This window comes from Phyllostomus hastatus, unplaced genomic scaffold, assembly GCF_019186645.2.
Source record: "Phyllostomus hastatus isolate PE091 unplaced genomic scaffold, TTU_PhHast_1.1 phas_scaffold_501, whole genome shotgun sequence".
NCBI classification, from domain to species: Eukaryota; Metazoa; Chordata; class Mammalia; order Chiroptera; family Phyllostomidae; genus Phyllostomus; species Phyllostomus hastatus.
The window spans coordinates 43,522,207-43,543,002 of NW_025334033.1; the positions used below are offsets into that span (position 1 = coordinate 43,522,207).

At 47.9% G+C, this 20,796-nt stretch overlaps 1 protein-coding gene across 1 annotated transcript in view; it reads left to right on the top strand.

Annotated features, from left to right (window-relative positions):
- The first annotated feature begins 18,732 nt into the window (after window positions 1–18,732).
- The window catches only part of PLEKHG3 (pleckstrin homology and RhoGEF domain containing G3), a 48,531-nt gene continuing 46,467 nt past the window's right edge, over window positions 18,733–20,796 (top strand). Inside the window, exon 1 of the mRNA XM_045822656.1 lies at window positions 18,733–18,752. The gene's annotated coding sequence lies outside the window, so the exon portion shown is untranslated. The remainder of the gene's footprint in view (window positions 18,753–20,796) is intronic.

Genomic DNA, 20,796 nt, shown 5'->3' on the forward strand with positions numbered 1-20,796 from the left:
CCTGGAGTGGGAAGAGAGCTTAAAGGTCATTAGGTCATTGGGTTCAATGTTTGCATTTCCAGAACAGTCTCCGAGAAGTCACTAGGTTGACCTCCCACATCTTAGACCTGGTCCTGTGACTCCAGATTCAGAGCTCTTTCTACCACTCTGCAGGGCCTCTAGACCAGGGGAGTGGAGCTGTGGGGACCAGGCTGCGGGCAGGGCTCGGTGAGAAGACACCAGAGGCAAAAACTTAATTCAGGGCCTGGTATAACTCATTCTCAAGCAGGAAAATGGGTCAACCCCACAAAGGGTTTTTGTAAAATCCTCTCACTTGTGCAATTGGAGAGATGTACACAATGTCAGCACGAGCAGCTGGCACCTGAGGTTACAATAACAACGCTGCGGAAGAAATTTAAATAGAAGGCTTGTTTGTTCACTGCTGATTTGTTTGAGAACCAACCAATTTATGTAGCCTGATTATGCTACCGACATCACAGGGATTTTATTGCATTATATCTTTAGAAACAAAATTTGTATTTTATGAGTGTTAGATAGCAGCTGTCCTTACTAAGCCCTCACCTTGTTTCCTCCAGGAGACTCAGTGTGGGGTGCTGGAGGAGTGTGGGCTTTGGGGTCCCAGGCCCAGATTGGATCTTGGGTCTGTGGCTTACTGGTGGTGTGCCTCAGGATAAGCCACTTAACTGCTCTGTGTGTCACTTTTACATTTGTAAAAAGAGAGGTCCTGCCAGTGTATCTCATGGTTGTCACGGGGGTGAAGAGAGGTACCAGGGAAGCAGCCAGCAGAGTGGGTAAAGGCTGGCCCTGGAGCCAGAGCTCTGGGTTGGACTTCCTGTTTCAACCCCTTGCAAGAGGTGTGACCTCAGACCTATTACTTATCTTCTCTGCGACTGTTTTCCTCTCTATCTGAGCACTGCTAGCATCCGCGCGGTACTTGGACAGAGCCTGGCACGTAGGAGGCACCACCTCAGTGTAAACTAGTGAAGCACCGAGCATAGAGCCAGAGGCTCGCTCCTCCCCCTCCCAGAGGGAGCCCTGTCTGCGCATCTGCATGGTGGATGCTCTTCAGCTCACGTGTATCAGTTCATGGTGAATGAGCCAAGCCCTCCCTTTCCTCTGTTGAGCCAACGACAAGTAAATGCTATCTGTTGGTCACTGGAGTCACCACATGTTGACCTCCAGCTCCTAACTGAATATAGCTCCTGATCTCCTCCCACTTCCGTGCTTTGCATGTCAGGAATAACGAGTGCAAGCTCAGACTTGGGCCACGGCCTGGCCCCTCTGCTCCTAGGTCCAGGGCAGTGCGTCTCCTACCTGGCTTGACTCAGGTGCTTTGTTCAGTATTGCGGCCTGGGACCTAGCGACCGAAACCTCCCTGAGGCCTGTTTGGACCTGTTGTTCCCTGGATTTATTAGTCTCAGCTCACTTGCTAGACTCTCAGTGCTACCTGCCAACTCCAGTTACCTTCTCCATTCGGGCCCATCCCGGGGTTCTGGGAGGAGAGCCCCGCCCCAGCCCCCAGTCGCATTCCTGGAGCTGGTGGAATGAAGCAGCAGCAGCAGCCGCAGCAGTGGGCAGGGCAGGGGCCAGATCCCACGCTGAGAAGAGGAGGAGCCTGAATCCTGCCACTGCTGAGAAGTTAAAAACAGTGACGGCAAAGGTCTGCAGCTCCTACTCCTGTGTCTCTTAGAAACCACTCTGCCTGTGACAGTTCTGGGCCCAGGATCCCAGAGACTGAGGAGACCTGAGACTCCTCTAGGCCCACTCTTGCCTCAGGTACCCAGGACAGGTGGCCCTCCTGGCCCCGAGTGAGTGAAGGTGCTCTGTCCAGAATGCTCACTGACTTTCCACCCTGCTCAGGCCATCAACGAGCCCCTCCATGGGCTGGAAACGCAACTCCCGGAACTCAGACCAGTGCTCCCAGTCCCACCTGTGGGTACCGGGCACTTTGAGCGGTTATCCTGCCTACTCCGTTCCTCCCCGCTCCCCCACACCCTTCTCCAGGCTAAACACCTCATGGTTCCTGACAGAACATGATTTACAGGCTCCTCCCCTTCTGCCCATGATCGCTGGATTTCTTTCATATCCATAGAAAAGCAACAATAACCATAACAATGAGGACAGCAAATATTTAAGAATCTATTATGTGGTGAGCATCTCACCAGGTGTGGTAGGGGCAGGGGCTCACCTGTATCACACCTGGTCTCTGTCCTTGGGGAGTAGATCATGGAGATGAGAGGGAGACAGCTTACCCTCATGTGTGCAGGCTGATGATGTGGCCACTGGCCATATGCATAAGTATCGAAAGTTTAACAGCGCCCTGACTGGTGTGGCTTAGTTGGTTGGGCATAGTCCAGCAAAGCAAAAGGGGCTACGGGTTCAATTCCCAGCCAGGACACATGCCTACGTTGTGGGTTCAGTTCCCAGTTGGGGCTCATAAGACAAGCAATCAATCAATGTTTCTTCCCCTCCCTTGTCCTCTCTCTCTCTCTAAAAAAACAAAAACAAAAACAAAAGAAGTTTAATAGTTAGGGGATGATAGCTAAAGGATACAAAGTTTCTTTTGGAGGTGATGAAAATGTTCTAAAAATTATTATAGTAAAGGTTGCATATAATCTGTGACTATACTAAAAACCACTGAATTGTACCCTTTAATGGGTGAATTGTATGGTGTGTGGCTTACATCTCAATAAAACTGTTAAAAGTTTAACAGTTGCCCTGACTGGTGAGGCTCAGTTGGTTGGGGGTTGTCCCACGAAGTGAAAGGTCGGTCACCAGTTCCATACCCGGTTGGGGCACCTGCCTGGGTTGCAGGCTGGTCCCCGATTGGGGTGTGTGAATGAGGCAACCAATCACTGTTTCTGTCCAATCTTTCTCCCATCATTCCCCTCTCTCTAAAAACAAATTTAAGAACTCTTTTTTAGGCTGGTGTGGTTCAGTGGATTGAGCACCGGCCTGCAAACCAGGAGGTCGACAGTTCGATTCCCAGTAGAGGTAGGAGCCTAGATTGAGCACTGGGTTCACAGTTGGGGGTGCGTGAGAGGCAAACACACATTGTTTCCCTCCCTCTCTTTCTCCCTCCTTTCTCCTCTATCCAAAAATAAATAAAATAAAAAATCTTTTTTTAATTTTATTTTTTCCAATATTATTTATCCTCCTATACCCCCCTCACCCCCCATAATCACCACACTGTGCTGTTCATGTCCATGAGTCCTTTTTCTCTTTTGTTCCATCCCTCCATCCCCTACCACCTCCCCTACCCCAGAGCTCTCAGCCTGCTCTCTATGAGTCTGTCCCTATTTTGCTTGTTAGTTGTTTGTTCATTAGATTTCACATATGAGTGAAGTCATGTGGTATTTGTCTTTCTCTGACTAGCTTATTTCACTTAGCACAATGTTCTCCATGTCCATCCATGGTGTTGCAAAGAGTAAAATTTTCCTTCTTTTTTTTACAACCAAATAATATTCCATTGTGTAAATATCCCATAGTTATTTTATACACTCATCGACTGATGGACACTTGGGCTGCTTCCATATCTTGGTGATTGTATATAATGCTGCAAGGAACACAGGGGTGCTTATGTTCTTTTGAATTAGTGTTTTGGGTTCCTTCAGATAAGTTCCAGAAGTGCAATCACTAGGTCATAAGGCAGATCCATTTTTTATTTTTTGAGGTATCTCCATAGTGCTTCCCACAGTGGCTGCACCAGTCTGCATTCCCACCAATAGTGCATGTGGGTTCCCTTTTCTCTACATTCTCACGAGCACTTGTTGTTTGTTGGTTTATTGTTGATGGCCATTCTGACTGGTGTGAGATGGTATCTCATTGTGGTTTTAATTTGTATCTCTCTGATTATTAGTGACATAGAGCATGTTTTCATATGTCTATTGGCTGTTTGTATGTCCTCTTTGGAGCAGTATCTGTTCAGGTCCTTTGTACATTTTTTTATTGGATTGTTTGGGTTTGTGTGTGTGTGTGTTTCAGTTTTGTAAGTTCTTTATAAATTTTGAATATTTAACCCCTTATCAGATGTATCGATGAATATGTTCTCCCACTCTGTGGGCTGTCTTTTTATTTTGTCGATGGTTTCCTTTGTTGTGCAAAAACTTTTTGTAGTCCCATTTGTTTATTTATTTATTTTTGTTTTCCTTGCCTGAGGAGATATATCCGAGAAAATATTGCTGTTAGCAATGTCTGAGATTTTATTGTCTATGTTTTCTTCTAGGATTTTTACGGTTTAGGATCTAACATTTAAGTCTTTAATCCATTTTGAATTTATTTTTGTGTGTGGCATAAGAAGGTGGTCTAGTTTCATTTTCCTGCACATATCTGTCCAATTCCCCAATACCATTTATTGAATAAACTATCTTTTTTTTAAAGATTTTATTTAGTTTTTAGAGAGAGGGGAAAGAGAGGGAGAGAAACATCAGTGTGTGGTTGCCCCTCAGGTTCCCCCAACTGGAGACCTGGTCTGCAACCAAGGTATGTGCCCTGACTGGGAACTGAAGCTGCAACCTTTTGGTTTGCAGGCTGGTGCTCAATCCACTGAGCTACACCAGCCAGGACTGAATAAACTATCTTTAGCCCATTGTATATGCTTGCTTCCTCTGTCAAATATTGACTATAAAGGCATGGGTTTATTTCTGTTAACAGTTTAGTAGCCTAACAGTTAAAATACATTCTATCTTCTACTTTGAAAAATATTTCTTCATAAGGAGCCTGCAGGGTCAGGTCGGGAGCTGGAGTTCCAGGAGCCCTCGGAGTTCGGCACCGGAATGTGGCAGCACAGGGAGAGCTGGTCTGGCCCTCATACTGCTCCAACCCCCAGCTTCCGCCCCAGCTCTCTCCTATAGCTTGAGAAGCCTGTGGACTCTCAAAGCTCACAAGTTCCAGCTCTATCCATAGCATACCTCTCAGTACCCTTACAGCCAGGGGTGCACACACTGGAAGTGGGGTCTTCCCCTTGGAGGGTCATACTCAGGGAAGGCCCTGGTGGGTCTGAGCCTTTGCCAGGGAATTCCAGAGCGTGGTCCAGAGCAGTGCTACACCATACAACATTCTGTGAGCTTGGAAGTGGCTTATTTCCGCACTGTCCAAGATGGTACTTACTAGCCTCAGATGGCAATTGAGCACTAGAAATGTGGCTATTGCACTTGAGGAATTGAATGTTTAATTAAGTAACATTTAAATTTAAATTGCCACATGTGGCTAGTGGCTACCATATTAGACAGCATAGGTCTAGAATGCAGGGTGGGGTGGGGGGGCTCTGCCTGGGTGTGTCCAGTTGACTCTTGACTCCACCCCATGAGGAGGGGGTGTGCCAGAAGAGGGTCAGGGTGGGGCTCCCAGGTCTCAGGAAGACCCTGGAAAGGGACAGGAGCTGTGTTCTCAGAAGGAAAGTGCCGTAGGAGGCAGAACGTTCCTGTCCAGCCGAGCTCTTCAGATCTCTGAGGAGAGAGAGGCGGATGGCTGTGGGTTTCCCCAAACAAGTCCTCCTGAGATGTTTGCGGGGACCTGTTTCACATAAGAGGCTTGCTTTGGTAGTTCAGGCCTGCTAGGACTGTGGGTCTTGGCAGAGACAGAACACTCTGCTATTTTTTCTGCCGAGGCCATGTGAACGGGGCAGGCCGTGTGCATAGTTTCCACGGCATAATCTGACTATAAAGCCCTGTGTGTCTGTGAGGGAGGGACACGGAGAGGCCCTCAGCCTGGCCACAGTCGGAACTGGGGTTTCGCCCAGGAGGCGCATTCCCTCCAGATTCCTGCAGGGTCCTGAGCCAGGAGGACGGGAGGGCCGTGCCTGGCTGGCCGAGTCTTTGGAAGCTCATCTGGTTGCTGATTTTGGTGACAGTGCTGGCTCTTCCAGAAGCCTGGATGCTGAGGTCGAGGCAAGATAATCTCCAGAGAACTGGGCCAGGGGGAGGCACAGCAGAACACAGGTTGCAAGACTCACTGTGGGGCAAAGCAGAGGCAGGCAAGGAAGCCTCTGGCTCCCACCTGCAAAATAGAAGCTGCCTGCAGCCTGACTGGGGCCCAGCCTGGAAGAGGAATTGGAACAGGATCATTTGCTCAGAGTGATTCCAGGCAGGTTCGTTGAGTACCTTTTGCTGCTAGAGAAAGGATGTCCCTAAAGAAAAGATGCCACTTGGTCGGCCCCCCACAACTGGGGCTTTGCAGGCGGAAGCCAGGTACCAGGCTCTGTGCTAAGTGCTTTGCACATTTCACCTCATTTGGAACAATATAGATTAATAGTCACTGTAATAGCTAATAGCTCTTGAGTGTCTACCAAGGTACCGGACATCAGTTTGTTTAATCTTCATGAACCCCCTTGTCCATGGGGTGAAGGAAACTATGCTTCCTCGGTAGTTTTGCTCCAAGTCACTCAAACCAGGAAATGGTCTAGACACAGTTTGAACCCACACTCTGACCCAACACTCCATGCTCTTAACTATTGATTGTCTTGACTAGGTTTTTTGAGGCTCTATCTCAAGGGCCTTCACAATGAACCCTCAGCTCTGAATTAATCCATTTTGTCCCAAAGCTCCTGCTTCCTGTCTCTACACAGGTTCCTTCGGGGTCTCCAAGCCTGGAGTCTCAAAGATACTCTGTCCTTGAGGGTGGCTGTCCCTATGCTTGCTCTGAGTTTGTTGTGACGTGTCGGGTGACAGCCCCAGGCCATGGAGGTTGCCCAAGACAATCCTTCCTTTCTGAGAGGCAACTGTGCCTCAAGTCTCAGGCCGCAGCCCCGGCATACACAATGCCCTCTGTCTCCGCTGGGGCAGAAAGGCGCATTATTGTGGTCGGGTGACCCGGGCCCTGCTGGGGTGATGCTGTGGCCTGCACATCCCCCACACGGCGCCTCCCTATGCCAGGGGCTGGCCAGAGGTTGGGCGGGTGGGGTGCAGGGCACTCAGAGCCTGGGAGTCCCCTCCTCTTGAGGCACCTGCCTTGCCTCGCACCTCACACTTGTCCCTCACCTTCCGTCCCCTCCTATAGGTCTTTCTCTGGGCCCACGTCTCACAGTTCTAAGCCTTTGAATGCTCTAATTTAAATTATCCTGGAAAGCACAGAGTACAGTGCCTGGTATATCAGGCTCTCCCCAAACATGACTTTCTCTTCTGTTTTCCTTTTCTAGTTTCTCTTCTGGTTTCCTTTTCTAGTTTGAACTTTTTAAAAAATTGATTGATTGATTTTAAAGAGATTGAGGAAGAGAGAGAGAGAGAGATTTGCTATTCCATTTTTTTATGCATTCATTGGTTGATTCCTGTGTGTGCCCTGGCTGGGCATGGGACCCGTGAACTTGATGTATTGAGGTGATGCTCTAACCCAGCCAGGGCTTTTTTTTAGGTTGGAGATAGTTCTGTCATCAGGAATTTTGACAGAGACCCTGAAAACAAGTGTGTTCTTAGCAGCAATAACAACCACAGTTTACTAAGCCCTAGCATGTGCCAGGCACCTGCCGAAACCCATCACCTCACAACAGCCCTGGGAGGGCTCTTCTAGTCCCACGGTCGGTGTAAGAGAGGGAGACTCAGAGGACTTGAGTGTCTCACCCAAGGTGGCAAAGCTGGTCAGTGGTGCAGCTGGGAGTCAAACCCAGTTCTTTTTTTTTTTTTAATGTCACTCTTACTTTATCTTTTTATTATTATTTTGGTTTAAGCCACTTTACATTTTTTTACATTCAATATTATTTTATATCAGTTTCAGGCATATAATAGCATAATGCTTAGACAATTGTATAAAGTATTTCCCCCGATCCTTCCAGCACCCAGCTGGCACCATACACAGTTACTACACAATATTATTGACTGGATTCCCTATGTGGTACTTTACATTCCCGTGCAAACTCAGTTCTGACTGAGCTCTAGTGCTTGTGTTTGACTGCTGCAGTGCAGTGCCTGATTAGTTTCCCAGGGCTGCCGTAACAAAGTCCCAAAAACTGGGTGGCCTAGAACAACAGGCATCTATTGTCTCACAGTTCTGGAGACTTGAAGTCCAAGATCAAGGCATCGATAGGGTTGGTTCCTTTTGAGGGCCGTGAGGGAAGGCTCTGTCCCAGGCCTCTCGCCCAGCTGCTGGTGGTTGGCTGGCAACCTTCATGTGGTGACCTCCCTGTATGCACGTCTGTCTCTGCGTCCGAATTCCCTCTGATAATTAGGAAACCAGTTGTGTTGGATCAGGGCCAGCTTGAATGACCTGATTTTAATCTGATCACCCACAAAGATCTTATTCCCAAATAAAGTCACATTCACAGGTTCTGAGGGTTAGGACTTCAACAACTTTTTTTGGAGCACAGTTCAGTCTATTAAAGCACTGTTTCCTGCTTAGTATCCTGGTGGCCCAGGATTTCTTAGGAGTACTAAGAGGAGGTGATGCTTCCTTAAGCTCCAAGGACAAGAAGATTTCTTTTCAGGGCCCACTTCCCTTGCTCACATGATAAATACACACAGACAGACACACAGCTCTGGTCAGGACAGAGGCTGAACTGCCACATTAATGTCTGGACCCCACGGAGACAGTGGCACATCTGGCCCAGGTGAAGCAAGGAGGGCGCCAGGTGTTCGGACAGGAAGAGGAAGCAACCGGCAATGCAGACACTCCAAGCACAGCAGTTTTCACACAGCCCCACCAAATCTGCTCTTAAATCACCCCATTTCCCTTCCAATCCTGTATCCTTCCCAGATGCATCCCCTTGCACCGCACTTCCGGGGCCCTGGCCCTCCCTGCAGTCTGAGTCCGGTAGAGGCAGGGGGCCTGTCTCTCTAGCTCTAGAGTCTGATGCGAGAGTGACCATTTATGGAGCATGGGAGGGAGGAAGGCAGCTTGCCAGCTGCAATGTGGACTACTCTTCCATCTGTAGCTCCAGCAACACCCAAGTTCTCCCACCCGGTTAGTTACTGCTCCTGCTGGGTCTCACTTAGCAAGTCCCCACTCATCTGCTTATACCAGGTGAGACCGAGGGAATGGAATGTTGGGGGTAGAAATGTTCCTTCTGGGGCCCTGACCTGAGGGATAAGAGTCTGAGGACTTGAAGCCTCCAGGCACCACGGTCTTCTAGCTGCCTGGCCAGCCACAGCCCAAGGACTTCTCTCCCAGCTTCTCTCCCCAGCTCCACCCCTGCCTGTCCCAGCCTCCTCTGCGCCCTCCTCCTACCACACCCCAGGAGGCTCCTGGCCAGCTTTCTGTCTCCTTAGCTTCTTGCGCACCTCTGGGGTTATCTTCATCCATGTTGGGCCTCCCAGGTCTCAGTACATACACTCAGACACACTTTACATAGTTGTACACATATGTTCACAATACATGCTCACACACACCTTACAGACTCATAAATATTCATGCAATCACACACACATGTTCACACAACCACGTGCTTTACAGTCACTGACACACATGTTCATAATACCCATGGCCACTTTATGTCATGCAATCACATGCTCACACATACTTTCATGTAGCCTTATACACTCACACACATAACACTCTCCCATACACACTCACATTATACACACAGCCTCACACACGCTCCCAGAACCCCCTGCTTAGGGCTCCGCTGTGCCTGAGCAGGGCCTCCGAGTTGGCTCCTTATAAGTCGGTCCACTGGGATGAGGCACCCACTGGTCTGGCTGGGAGAATGAAAACTGAGACAGAGAGAGGGGCCCTCAGATGGAACCAGAAGCCTGCCTGACTTTTGGGTCGCATCCCAGCTCCACCACTTTGTGGCTCTGTGAACTGAGACACTCGCCTTATTTCTCCCAATCTCATTTTCTTATGTGGAAAATGAGGATGATGTTACCCATCTCATGGAGTTGTGCTAAAACTAGACATTGGATTTCAAAGATACTGCCCAGCATGAAAGAGGCAATTATTATTTATTTCAAAATTCAATTGTATTTCCACTTTAAATTAACAATCACATAACTGACACCTGGAAAGGCAGAAAAGGGCACGCAGGGAGTCTCCCTCCCTCCCTGCTCCCAACACCCAGCCTCCTTCCCCACAGCCAGTGTTACCAGGTTCCTATGTTTTATCAGAGAGATTTGCACATATACGAGTAACCATATGTGCATGTATTACTTTTCTCCCTTTTCCCCACAACTACTATGCACTGTATGTACACACTGTTCTGTGCTTCTCTTTTCTCAAAACATCTTGGGGGAAGTTCCACATCAGTACGTTAAGGGCTTCCTCATTCTTTTATGGTTGCTTGGAATTCCATTCTATGGAGGTACCCTCATTTGTGTAACCAATTCTCAACAGATGGGACATTTAGGTTGTTTCCAATCTTTTGCTATCTCAAACAAAGTGCAGTGAAAAATCTTGTACAGACATTTCCCACGGGTGTGAATATAACCATTAACACTGTAAATATTGAAAAATGGCCACCAAAAGCTGCTGCTTCTTGTGCACGGGTCACTCTTCCTTTTTCATAGGTGCCTACTCCTCCAACCTCAGGGCGTACGAAGCCTGGTGGGCAACACTACACATGCTGGAGGACACCCCGGGCCATATGCCAACCTAAGAGACACTTGCTTTGGCTGAAGAGACAAGCCTTTGCTTTGCGACTGGGTTCGGTCCACACATGATAAGCTAACACTGCCTGTACGTGGAAGGGGCAGTGATGGTATGTTACAGATCTGCTGAAGATAAGGGCAGGGGCAAACCAGAGAACTTAGTGCTCGTGCATTTGCTGTTGCTTCATTTAGTCACCAGACACGGCAACCTGCCATGCACTGTGCTGGGGGTGAGGATACAGCAGAGTCAAGCCAGAGCAGGCCCTGCCCTCACAGAGCCTGCAGTCATGTGGTAGAGAGTGAGGCAAAGCCAAGGACCCACGAATGATACAAGCTGTGACAGCAGAGCAGGGAGTAGAAAGAGCATTCCTCAGTGTAGGCCAACCCCAGGGCTCTGAGGCAGGCAGGGCCCCCCTGCACTCTTTTCTGAAGCCCCTGGAGCCATTCAGGAATCTGGCCTTCTTCCCTGGTCATCTTTCCGCCTGTCGCTTCCTTTCCTTCACCCACTCTGGGCAGGCGAGGGGCTGGGGGCTGGGTCGGGTTAGTGGGTGCTGCCACCAGGCCCAGCTGGATGCCTCTGGCTTCTCCGCTGCTGCCCACCAATGGCCTCCCTGGCCTCGGAGAACTGCTTTGGTCACAGGCGACAGTGGGAACCAGAGAATGAGGAAAGCTTAGCTGTCACCCACTCCCCTCCGAGGTCAGGGCTGGCAGGGCCACCGCAGCTGCTTTGACCTGTTCTTATGAGGTGACTCACTCTTCCTGGCACACAGGAAAGCAGTCATCTGATAAAACTGGGTTGCACCTAGGTGTCAGCTACTTAATGGGTGGCCCTCCCAGGGCTATTTGCATATTAGATGACACCACATTGAGGGCTTTGCTTCATGCGAAGGAGTGGATTCCTAATAATAGGGGCCACCAGGTGGGAAGATTTTATTTGGGTAGATCACTGGAGACCTTCCCTTATTCTCAACTGTTCACTTCATTTAGGATGGTATTTTCCATAATCTCTGCCCTGATTTTATTGTAGTTTTAAATGTTTCTGTAGAAATGAAACATTTGCTCAAGACTGGGCGCTCCTCATTTTCTGAGCCCCACCTATTTACCAAACTCGCCTCTTACAAGGCCCTCTCCTCTGTGACAGTGGACCCACAGCACTGCCACACCGGGGGAACCACAGGGTCCTAACTATGGCAGCACGGTGGGTTGGTTTTCAACTCCTAGAATCAACCTGTTGTGAAGGAGAAAGATTGAATGGAATGTCATCAACCCTGATAGTATAAATTGAGAAGTGCAAGTGACAAAGGTTGGGGGGTGGAAGCAGGCATCCTGATAGAAAGATAGATGGTCCAGGGCCCTAATAAACTCATTTTGCTGAGTAAGGAGAATATTGAAAATCGACCCAACCAGAAATCAAGTGAGCCTTAAACACGCTGTTTACAGTTACAGAGATAACCAGTAGAGTAACTGAGAGTTACAATGACTAACAAGGGGACTGGGGAGAAAGGTGGGGGCTGGATTAGTGAGCTAAACCCTCACCTTTCTTAGGGAGGAGTCTCAGATATTTGAAGTTGATACATAAAAGTTTCGCAGCATGTGTTAGGGTGGTGACCACTTAAAGACAGAAAAGTGCCCTGGCTGGTGGGGCTCAGTGGATTGAGTGCCGGCCTGTGAGCCAGGGGGTCACCAGTTTGGTTCCCAGTTGGCGCGTGTGCCTGGGTTGTGGGCCAGGCCCCCAGTAGGGGGCACACAAGAGGCAACTATACATTGATGTTTCTTTCCTTGTTCTCCTTCCTTTCCCTCTCTCTAAAAAGAAATATACCTTAAAAAAAAATAAATAGAGACAGAAAAGTATAACAGCAGTTGTCTCTGGGAAGGAGAACCAGAGCAGGGCTGGGAACTGTGGTTTTTCTCTATAATCCCTACTATATCATACTTAAATTATGGACAGGTTTTACTTGCACAAAATTCACAAGAAATTATTTCTCAAATTTCTACATTTTCCATAATGGGCATGTGTGGTAATGATGAGAGAATGCATGAAAAATAACCAATTTCTTGTTTACTTATTTTAAGATTTTCATTGTCATGAAAACACATGGCAAAATCTACCATCTTAACCATTTTTAAGTTTATAGTTCAGTTGTGTTAATTATATTCACATTGTTGTGCAACAGAACTCTAGAATTTTTCATCTTACGAAACTAAAACTCTATACCCATTGAATAATAATTTTGCATTGTCCCCTCCCCGTAGTCCCTGCCTACCACCATTCTATTTTCTGGTTCTATGATTTAACTACTTTAGATACTTCATATAAGTAGGATTATACAATATTTGGCTTATTTCTCTTAGCATAGTGTCATCAAGCTTCATCCCTGTTGTAGTATGTGATAGGATTTCCTTCTCTTTTAGGCTACATAATATTTGTGTGTGTGTGTGTGTGTGTGTGTGTGTGTGTGTGTGTGTGAGTGTGTGTGGTCACATTTTGATTTTCTTTATCTATTCATCCCTGGATGCACACTTGAATTGCTTCCACTTCTTGGCTATTGCACATAACGCTGCAATGAACATGAAAGTGCAAGCTCAATTTATTTTTTTTTTACAAAGGACATCACAAATAGATACAGAAACTAAGGTCAGAGAAAGTCCAGAATTTAGTTTAGTCCCTCCTGGACCAAAGCAAGCCCAGGGCATGAACTCTTGGGCTTCTGCCTTCATCCTCCTGACTGCTAGGGAGTTGGCCAAGGCGTGACCTCTTCGGGTGGTCTGTAACCTGGAGGAAGCATGAGGTGGAGTCATGGAATAGAGTGGAAGGTGCACAGAAAGGACCCAGGTTGTCCCCAGACGGGTGGCTCAGTTGGTTGGAGCGTCATCCAGTGCACCAGAAAGAGTGCAGCTTTGATTCCCAGTCAGGACACGAACCTGGGTGCAGGTTTGCTCCCTAGTCGGGGCGTACAGGAGTCAGCTAACCAGTGTTTTTCTTTCACATCAATGTTTCTCTTTCTCCCTGTTTCCTTCCCTTTCTCTCTAAAAATCAGTAAAAGAATATCCTGGGGTGAGGATTAAGAAGAGGAAGAATAAGAAAGGAGCCAAGGTGGCATCAGCCCTGCAGACAGTGCACGACTAAGACAGTGCACGTAGTCGTGCACGCGCCTCGGCAGAGTCTCCCACAGTCAGTGCTCTTCCAGCTCTGCTCGCACCTACTCAGTCTGGCTTCTGGTGCCTGTGAGCTGTGGTCTGCGTTCAAGACGAAGACATTGGGTGAACCGATTTACTCTCCCACAAGCTTGATTTTTTTCCTTCAGTCTTGGGTCTGTGTCTTGATGCTGATTTGCAGGGCTAGTTTGGGTCTCTCCTGGGTTGCTAGGACCCATTTACCCAGTCCCTGTCTGTCGTGATAGAGCAGATCTGTTTCTAGGCTGGAGACTGTGGCAGAGCCCTGTCACTCCAGCCCTGTCACTCCAGCTGGGTAGCTTGGATGGTTTCCCACTGTGTTAGGTGACAGATTGTTCTTGGACAGGAAATCATTTAAGTTCAGCTTTTCCTCTGATGATCTGGGAGGCACTCAGTCAACATATGTGAAACTGAAATCTCACAGGGACCTGGTCATTAATGGACCTATGAGCTTGTGTCCTCAGGCAGAGCGTGAGATACTTTCCATTGCAGGGGAAGAGTGTGGGATATGGAGTCTCCAAAATCATGAGATTGGGGGGGGGGGGTGTTCCCTATGGGGCTATTGGGAGGCATAGAGGTTATTTCCTTCCTCACTGGACTGTGGATTTGGGGACACCTGCTAGCCTCAGATGACTTTTTGTGAGGTCCTTTTCAGAGGCAGTGGCTCTCAGAGGGCCGGGCCGGGTGATGACAGTTGCCAGAGGTCAGGCAGCTGATGTCTGTGCTTAGGAAGGAGGTTGAAATCAGGGATCTTCCCTGTTTCCCATTCTACACCATCTGCCTTTCCTCATGTGGATGATTGATTGGGATGTTCCATTCCAATTTATCCTGCCTCTTCCCTTCCAAGCCCTGAGAAGGCTAGAGGAAGGATATTCTCTATGGCTCAGTGTCTAATTATATATAGCCACTAGCCACATGTGGCTATTGAACTTGAAATTCATTTCAATGAAATAAAATTAAAGATTCAGTTCTGCAGTTGCACTAGCCTCACTGCACCTCAACAGCAATGTGTGGCCAGTGGCTACTGTAATGGGCATCGCAGATCTAGAGCATTCCTACCATCACAGAAAGGTCTGCTGGATGGTGCTGCTCTTAGCCTCCTCTCTCTTCCCATTTACGATTCCGATCTGGAGAGATTGAAAGCTGCTGCTCTCTTAGTCTAGGGCCTCCAGACCATGCTGCCTACTGAGAATTCAGAAGCAGAGAATGAGCAGAGTGGAAATGCCATGACTCCCCACTCAACACTGAGTCCAGGACAGCCTGAGGCCTGGAAACCTTGCTCTTCCTGAGTGTGACACCCACAGTCTCGAAGCTGCCTCCCCAACCCTTGACATGAGTTCTGGCCTGAAGCAGGGATTCTGTTCTGGTCACCACCAAATCCATTTCATGAAATTTTCAGGGGGTTCCAGCCTAATCTGGTCTTCAGATCCAGATCCCCTTCTTAAAACACCACATCTCCTTGGACGTTATTCTAGTTACTGACGTGCTGTGGTGTCCTGTGATGGACAGCAGTTGCCTGTGCACAGGCTGTCCTGGCCATTAATCATCTGTTTGCCTGTGGAAAGATGCTGGCCGTTAGGCTTGGGGAGAAGTGGGGACATGTCTATCTGGGAAGTCTGAAATAGCGGATGGGGTTTTCTGCAATAATGCAGCATCTTCCCCAGAGCAGTCCGAGGTTGTCCTTTCAGTCTTTCAGGTCCACCCCCACAGCACCTGGTACGTTTTCCCCCGTGCCAGTCAACAGTGGGACTCCATCAGTGAACCTCTTTCACCTGCTTTGTCAGGGAAACAACTCTTTCCCTGGAGATTGACAAGCTCAGAGGATATCACTCTATGGTTGCCAGCAGCAGCCCTCTGGCCTCACAAAGAGGGCCAGCCTATAAAGTGGATCTCAGTAGAGCACTAAAGGGAGAGAAAACAGAGCCCTTCAACATTATTACAGCCAGTTTGCAATACTTTGCAAACTAATATATTTCTATACCCAGACTTTCCAATCATAAGGCAATTAAAGCCTTTACTGCTCAAGTTAGTTTGTACTGAGTCTCTCTGCCATTTCCAACCAAAAGAATTCTAATACAGAGTCATTAGGTCTGAATATTTGGGAGAAAGCCTCTGTGTGAAGACCAAGGTCATGGCCAAGATACTTGTAAGGAATGGCCAGCCTGACATAAGAAATGAGCCAGAGGTTCACATACACCAGGATCACACACAGACCAATCTTGACCATAGGTTTGCCATCCCAGCACTCTCTTCTGCTCCTGATATTTCCTCTTTTCTTTAGCTCTCCCAAACTCTCCCTGTCTCTCCAGTCCCTGTTAGATAGAGCCTACCTCACACAAGAAGCCTTCTCTGACAACCCTCTAGTACAGACTATAATTATTATAGAATGAAAAAGGTCATATATCATGTCTGCTTTCATTGTTTAGAATAGAACATTAAAGATCTTTCTGTGATATACTTGCAGTTCATTACCCTCTCCACTGGTTCAAGGTCAGAGATGGGATCGGATGCTTTTGTGTTTCTGACAGGAGCCAGTGTAATGCCCGGCACGTAACAGAACCTCAGTGAATGTTTGTGGATTAGGAACTTGCAGAAACCAGTGTGAGAGCTGCAGGAGTCAGGTCTTTCTGCAGCTCTTCCCCCTGGGAACTAAGCACTTCTCTAGTGAGGTGTCTGGTCTCTTCCTACCAAAGGGCTCTTTCACCTCAGGGAGTAAGGATGGAGGAGGAGGAGGAACGAGGAAGAGAGTGGAGAAGAGGTGAGGATGTGGATTTTGCTTGATGGCTGAGACCTGCCAGGGAAGGTTTTCTGGGTCACCCAGGATAGTGGAGAAGAGAAGAGACTCTGCCCCAAACTTCTCTGAACTGCCCAGGGGAGGAGTGGGGAGGAGTGGGCTATGGCTGGGGAAGGGCACCAGTCTGAGCCAGCTCCTCTTTGGAAGTACCTTCAGAGCTGGCTCAGGAGCCACGTGAGAGAAACTAGTGTCCTCACCTCACCATCACACCTCATTCTGGATCCATATTAATGCAACTGGAGGTTACATTTTCCACCAGACTTGGGTCCGAATGGCATTTGGCTATTTGCCAAACATAGTACCCCACCTTTGAAGCCCAGGATTTGCCAACACTGAACCTGTTATAACAATTTAAAGGCCTTCTGAGTGACCAGATGTCTGACAAAGTCAACGTTATCTGACTATATGCATTCCTGAGTCATTCATAAAAAGGAGAGAATCTCTTTCCTCCCTTCAGGCGCGATAACAGTCACATCTGAGAGCACAGGAAATACTGCTCAGATAGGGCCTCAGCTCTCTGATGGTTTTCTGGCTGTTCCCTTTTGATTTGTTTATACATTTCCCTCAGGGGGACAGTGCTGTGTCTTACATGAAGTGTATGTCATTCGACAAAAAGGACACTAATAAGTGACTCCTGGATGGATGGAGAGATGGATGGATTGATAGACAGAGGGATAAATACCCAGCAAATACCTGCTTAGACAACAAAACCCTGCATTAGTCAGAGTTCTGCAGAGAGACAGAACCAGTGGGATATCTATATTCCTATCTGTCTACCTATCCACCCACCTAATGTTATTTTATATTTATTTATTACAAGGTATTGGCTCGTGTGATGATGGAGGCTGCGAAGTCCCATGACCTGCCATAGATCGGCTGGAGGCCCAAGGAAGCCCGTGGAGGAGTCAGAGGCCTGAGAGCCAGAGAGCCTGTGCTGCAGACTGCAGTCTGAGCCTGAAGGCTTAAGGACCAGAAGTGCTAAGGGCAGAGGACGGCTGATACCCCGGCTCCGTCAGTCAGCCCGATTTTCCTCCCCCTTTTGGCGCTAGGCCCTCAGTGGACTGGATGATGCCTACCCACGTTGGGGAGGGCCATTTACTTCACTCAGTCTACCAGTTCAAACGCTAATCTTTTTCTGAAGACGCCCTCACAGACACACCCTAAATAACTTTTAACCAGCTCTCTGGGCACCCAGTGATCTAGTCAAGTTGACACATAAAGTTAACTATCACAAACACTAACATTTATTAAGCACTGACTGTATCTCAGGCACATGCTAAGTACTTTACTGATGCTGTCTTATCCTTAGAGATATGTATGCATGAACATTACATAGAAAAATTGTAGTATTAGGTGACTTCTAGGGCCTCTTCCAATGATAAGACTCTTTCATGTGGTGTGGCATTAGGGAAACCAGGATATCGAGGTGGGGCTTAGAAACTTTAACACTTAGAAGTAAAAATGAAAATAACATTCATTACTAGTTACCTTTCTGTGGACTAGGAACTGTGCTAAGTACCTTACAAATATTTTCCCTCTTGTTCCTGAATAATACCCTATGAGATAGGTACTACTACTCACCCCATTTTCAAATGAGGAAACTGAGGCACAGGGAGGTTGAATGGCTTCTCTAAGAAGCAGAGTTAGCATTCAGGCATGTGTACTCAAAAGCCTATGCTCTTAACACAGCCATGCTTCCAGAGGGATGGCAGAGCCTCCCATCGATTGTGGTCTGGATGCCTGAGAAGGTACCATTCTATAAGCCACAGGGATTTGGGTGAGCTTGGGGTGGGGGGAGAAGAAGGGGACAGCATTGTCATAGCAAGATCCACAGTGAGGAGGGGTGGCACCCATTGCAGCTGGGGCTGGGGAAGGTTCTGGAGGCAATTCTACAGGAGGCTCTGAGCCCAGCAGGAGGCCAACGCCCCACTCCTTCCAGCAGCACTCAGTAAACCTCAGCTTTCCTCCCTCCGTCTCTCCCTGGGGCAGGCAGGACAGGATGTTCTCAGAGTTCTAGCAGCAGGACTATTCCTTGGGAACAGGCAGCAGAGCTGTGATTAGGGTTTAAAAGTCTGTGGTTGCCAGGCAAAGGCCCTGCCTTACCTTTTATAGCCGTCTGGCTTGAAACGTCATAAGTATTTTAAAACTTTTGCTTTTTTCCCCTCTCATCAGCTTTATGACCCTGAGCACATTCTTCCTTTTCTTCCCATTGCTCATTTTACCAGCCTCTGGAACAAGCCTAAAACTCACTTGTGCGCCTGGAAGGCTTTCTGGTGAGTTGTAAGACGATTCACTCTGGTTTGGTTGGGCAGAATGGGTGGGGACATTTCTTTTCTTGGGTTTCATTTGCTTAAGTTGCTGTCACCTCCTCTGCCTGAATCTATCATTTCGCTGGAAGCTAGGATGAGGTATTCGGTGGAAGGATGCACAGGGGCATGGGTACATGTCTGGCATCTGCCATTAAGGGCCACATGACCTGGGGCATGTGACTTGGCCTCTGTGAGACTTGATGTTCTCATCTGCAAAATGGGAGAGAGCTATTACCTGCCTCAAAGGATTTGGTGGGAGGGTGGAGTGAGCATGCTGTGCTATCTGTCCCAATAACCTACCTAGCAGGACAACCACAGGCCAGGGATAAGGGTATTTGGATCATACCATCAGGGCTTATGAAGCCAGACATTTCTCCCTAGGTAAGCTGGGAGGTAGAAGGAAAAGAGAGCTTATTGTAGCTGAAAGATTCAGTGTGTGGAGGTTGTTAAGATAGTAGAATCCAAGCTTTCTAGGATTGCAAGAGACCCTGGAAATCCTCTAAGACTGAGACTAAGGCAATTACGTAGCAGAAGAGTGAAAAAGAGACAGGGTCAGGGTGACCTCCACAAAGCAGCACACATGAAGAGATTCGATGGGATCGCCTGGCAGCCAAGCATAGGATAGGGCTGGGTGGAGGGTGTAGGATTGGGCGGGGCGTGAGTCTGGTCAATACTCAGGGAGAACAGTTACCCCATTCACGTTGAGTCAGTTCCTCATCCCCCCTGGAGGACACACTGGTGACTTCAGAAACTAGACAGATTTGGTCCCAGTTGCCCTAACCTGGCTATAACCACCCCATGTTTCCTGTATGGTCTGGCACAGAAACCACAGAAAAGGTTTGCAGATCTGGGCCCTGATGATTCCAGGGCACAGCTGCTCTGTCCTCTTTGGACAAGGTAGAGAAGTCAGGGCTGGGAACCCATGGGCCGCTGTTAGGAAGAAAACATCAACAACCAAAATTACAGCCTGGCAGAACTGCCTCCATCTGCAAGTAACTGGGCAATTACCTGTCATTAAGGTCTCGTTAATTTGTTTTCTGAGGGTTACAGTACAGTAAGGGGTGGGTGTACCCCACCCTGCTTATCACCAAGGTGTTGAAGATAAAGTATTTTTCATGAATCAAGGTGAAACTCTTCCATCTGATTAAATATAATAGCCTTATTTATCCAACTTTATGAGGTCTTAAAAGCCAAGTCCTTTTATCTTTGGAGCACAGGGAGGGATGGCAGGCTTTTAATTTTGAGTCCTGTTTCAGGGAAAGAAGAGGAAGCACCAGGAAGGGTGAAGGCACCAGGCAGAATTCAGACCACTTTTTTAGAAAGTGTGGTCTGTGGGTGGATTTCCCTTGCATCTGAATCACTTGCAATTAACCATGCAGTTTCCTGGGGTCTGCTTCAGTCCTGAGCCAGAAATTTCCCAGGTGATTCTTATGAATATTCAGGTCTGAAAATCTCAGGTAGAACTGGAAAGCCTTCTGGGATTTTAATGATGTTGACAAATGAGGTATGCAGACCATCCAAAACACCATTTCAGCCCAGAAAATCTTTCCCTTTGGCATTAAGCTAGGTTTACCCTTTATCCATCTACAGCTGGTGGTACAAACAGAAAAATTTCTGGCCCAAAGGCTAGAATTCAGAGAAGAAAGTTTGTATGTAAACCAACCCGGAGACCATCGAAGTCTGATGTCTTAGTTTCAGCTCCCTGGCTTCAGGTGTTATAAAATGCTGACTTACAGCCCCTTTATCTACTGATAACAAAGGTGAACATAAGTGATCTCCAGAAATGGTTCACACGTGGCTCCCAGGTTCTTGAAAAACCACAAGTGATTGGCAAATGTTTCGTTGCAGACAAAAACTCAAAAAACAAACAGCTCATTTCCTTCAAGAGCTCCCCACAGCAGCGGCTGCTAGCTAGCCTGAGTGCAGTAAGGAAGGTGGAAGTCTTCCTCTCCCTGCCCCCACATATTCTTCCTCTTTCTGATGTCAGATGTTTAACATTTCAAGGAAC